The sequence below is a fragment of the Akebia trifoliata genome, chromosome 16, assembly GCF_017979445.1.
Source record: "Akebia trifoliata isolate Shusen 1 chromosome 16, ASM1797944v1, whole genome shotgun sequence".
NCBI classification, from domain to species: domain Eukaryota; kingdom Viridiplantae; phylum Streptophyta; class Magnoliopsida; order Ranunculales; family Lardizabalaceae; genus Akebia; species Akebia trifoliata.
Genome location: NC_141390.1, coordinates 4,099,985 through 4,104,032, shown reverse-complemented (window position 1 = coordinate 4,104,032; position 4,048 = coordinate 4,099,985). Strand labels below are relative to the sequence as shown.

The 4,048-nt window shown below is 35.2% G+C and overlaps 1 long non-coding RNA gene across 1 annotated transcript; it reads left to right on the top strand.

Annotated features, from left to right (window-relative positions):
* Nucleotides 1-773: 773 nt before the first annotated feature.
* LOC147382343 (uncharacterized) lies at nt 774-2,231 on the top strand. The gene is made up of 2 exons (XR_015173689.1): nt 774-2,001; nt 2,101-2,231. It is a non-coding gene; the product is annotated as an uncharacterized LOC147382343 (long non-coding RNA).
* The last annotated feature ends 1,817 nt before the right edge of the window (nt 2,232-4,048 follow it).

Sequence of the window (4,048 nt, the reverse complement as noted above, 5' to 3'; positions counted from 1 at the left end):
CGCTCAATTCTCTTACACTCTCCCTTCTTGCAATTGCTTCAAAACTCCCAACAGATCTCACCACCCCAATGCCTTCTGTTCATGACCAACTGTCCAAGCTTAGTGGCACTATCTTAATGTGCATCTCTATGTGTGTTTTGTTTCCTTCACTTGGAAGTCAGAGTGACTCTGAACGCCTTTCAAACATGCTTTCCTTGAGCATCTTCATAGTTACTGTTGTTGTGAATGTTTGTATGCAAATGGTCACTGGTGTGATCTTCTTGTTCATGGTAGAACATGTCATAATCCTGTCACTCATGCTACTGTTGCTCACAGTGTTGTGGTCTGCTTCGGATTTGGGCAATTGTATGTCTATTTCCTCCTCTTCTAACCCTGTTGATGAACTTATAAAAAGTGATCCTCAAAATTCAGAGAATAAGAGTATGATACATATATTGAAGTCATTTTATAAATCTAGTTCTAAACAAAGCCCTGAATTGGTCATCATTGATTCTCCAATGTGCTTAACCATATGCATACTTTCTACACTTTCTTCACTAGTTCTATTACAGGCTGCACTTCGATCATTTGTTCTTAAGAAGGTGGACTTTCTGTGTGGAATTTCTGACTATAAATGGTCAATGTGGATGGTGCTTGTGACTCAGATTCTCACTGTTCTAGTAGGGAGTATAGTCACCATATTTAGAGGGTTGTTGATACTCAGCGGAGTTGAGAATGAAACTGATAGTGAAATGGATTTTAAAAATTTTTCACCATCATTGTCAAAGTTAGACGGTTTTTCTACTTGGGTTTTATCAACTTTGTCAAAGCTTCGCATTATTTCATTCTACAAAATCTTTCGAAAAGGTTTCATGATCCTCTTTCAAACCATTGAGAGCAATGTTCTTATGGTATTGTTCATAGTGCACGTGATTATTACTATACTGGCTTATCTGTTTTATCAGATGCTCAAGATACCTTTTATCTGTGCCAATAAAATTATCAAAATCTGTTTTGGTGAAAAAAGAAATGATGAAGGCAGAGCCCCTATGGATATCGCGGAATGGATAGAGAGAAACTGTGAGGTAGACATTGATAGATGGATGGAGAAATATAAAAGAAGTTCCCCAATTGATAATCACATCCAAGTACTTTCCAAAACTACTAAATCTGAAGAGCCATTTTCCAATAAAGTATCTTGTGTTTCAGTGGTAATCTTTGTCCGAATAGCTACAGTTGCATTACCAAGTTCCCTTAGTGCTACTCTAACTCATGCATTAGAGGAAGCCTTTGAAATCATTTATTTCATTCAGAAGAAAGAGATTTCCACGAGTGAAGGAAAAAAAAGCCTTGTAGTGGCTAAAAATCTGTGGATAAATAAGAACAATACCTGTCATTGGTTCCATAGGAAATTCATTAAACCGTCGGTAAAGAAATTTTATTCACATTTGTCTAAGGAATCTAATGATGGGAGTTTTGAGTGTCAACCTCAACCTCAATTGGACTTACGTTGTGCACTTGGGATTATTGAACAAATAAAAGAAAGATGTGATGGAACTTCCTTTTTTACATATGAAGAAGGTTATTATGCAGTTAGTGAAATACAAAATGTCTGTGGATTGATCATCGGACAAAGGCCACAGCAAACATACTCATCAATTGTTGGACTATTCAAACACATGGAGCAACTATTTGTGGACATGTTGCACTTTTTCCTCTCTCAACTCTCACTTTCCATATTCAAGCATCTTGTTGAGAGCACCGCTAAACAACGTGAGGAAAGAGCAAGACTTGTGTTAAAATTGCTTTGCAAACTGGAACCATTAGAATACAAAGTCCATTGGTCATTTCCTGACAGAACTGGGATCACTAGCTTGATAAATACTCAAGTTCCAGTCATAGATACTCAAGAGTACCGAACAAGTGGGAGGCAATGTAGATGATGCAGATGTCATTCAACATGTTGCTCGTCGAGCGATTGATAGTGATGAAATTGAGGAGCTCGTTTGAAAAGCATGGAATGTAAGTACCTTTTTTAAACTTATATCCTATGATTAGTTTAATGATTACTTTTTTATTGTCTTTAGAACCATTATTTTGAATAATTTCTTTTCTAATTAGGAGAATCAAAAGAAGGGGAAGGTCTTGCTCTGATTTGGACCCTCCAATAAGCATGAAGTCAAGAGCAACTTCAAGAAAATATTAGAAGCATTCTTATATCTCATAGCCTTGAAGTTTGAAGAATTTAAAAGGTTATTCTGTTTGTTTAGGAAATTCTAGAAATGATCAATTTCTTCTACTAGTCTTGTGTAAAGTTATGTTCTGTAATCTGTCATGGGTATGCCCCTTATATTTAGTTTTACAATTTTATATTATAAATTATATCTATTTTCTTGCTTAGCAACAAAATAAAAAAATAATAATTATAAAAGCTTAAAAAGGGAATGCCCCTTAATTTACAAGTCCAAAAGAAGGCAAAGCAAGGTGATCTTCAATAAAAGCTTTCTTCACTAGAAGACTGCTCTTCCCCAGAATTCGAAAAAGAAAGAGACGTTTCTGACTACCCTCCATAATCGCCAATTCATCAGACATCACATTACCATCGCTTTTCATACGTTTCACTTCCCAAACAATATCCGAGTGAGCTCTTCAAATACAGGAAAACTACATATCAAGACACCAAGGAATGTTCTTACCCTTTAGACCCTCCACAATCAGCTTTAAGTCCAATTCAATAATTGAATTTATGCCACAAAGATTGATTAATTCTAGAGCTGAGACCACAGTACAACATTCAGGAAAACTATTGGTGCCCAAATAAGAAAGCTTGAAGGAAGCTTATACAGACCATCTCTTCGATAAAGAGTCCACTGGGCAGTGACCATGAATACATTTCCACCCAAATGAAATCATTTTAGTTGTCGGCCCCTAAATTCCAAATAAGTCTCCATTTAATACTATGAGATCCTTTTATTCAGACTGAATCTTCATGCGTTTGTTTTCATTTGGAAATGAATTTGTCAATCAAAATAAAGATCCATTCAAGAAGCTTTATCCAAAAGAAATGCGGTCACGACAATGACCAAATCAGACTATCATCAACAAACATTCAGCAGTTATTTTGTTGAACACATGGCAGAGAGAGAGAGAGAGGAATTCCAAATAATAAAGAAATAAAAAGTACTACATAGAGTGTTAGAAAGGCGATTTTATCGATCCCGAGAAACTATCAGCAGACAATTTAATATTTAATGAGACATTAAATTGTGTGCTTCGATTATATAAGTGTTTGGTAGAAGATCATGCAGTCGCTGTCTACAGAGGTGGTATCCCATAAGAAATTAGCTCTGACACTAGATTTATACCATATTTTAAGGTAAACACATAAATTACTTACTTCTAAAAATTGTCTTTTAAGAGTAAATAATCACATTTTTTGTGTTATTTTAGGATTGTATTAGTGCATTAGATGGGACACATATTGTAGCAACTATACCAGAAGAAGAACAAGATAGATTTCAAGGTAGAAAGGATGAGACCACACAAAATGTGTTGGCAGCATGTTCGTTCGATTTAAAGTTTACATACATCCTTGCTAGATGGGGAGGACTGCACACAACCAAAAAAGTGTTAGATGATGTCCTTGTGCGAAATAGACCATTCACATTCCCTTCAAGTTGGTTAGAATATTTTTTTAAGATTAAGTCATATAATATTTACAAATGAACTATTAAAATCTGAGTTATTATTTTATATAAGAAAATATTAGCTCGTGGATGCTGGTTATACTAACCAACCTGGATTTCTTACCCTAATACAAAATATCATATCAACGAGCACAGAGGACGCACTCCAGAAAATGGAAAATAAATATTCAACAAACGACATTCAAAACTTCAAAATGCAATCGATCGAGTATTTGGGTTGTAAAAAAATGGTGACTCATACTATCGATGGAGTCACATTACCCATTTAGAACTCAAATGAAGATTGTGATTGCGTGTTTTATATTGAATAATCATATTAGGGGACTTGATCCAAGTGATCTGGAACTGGATCTAGAACTTTA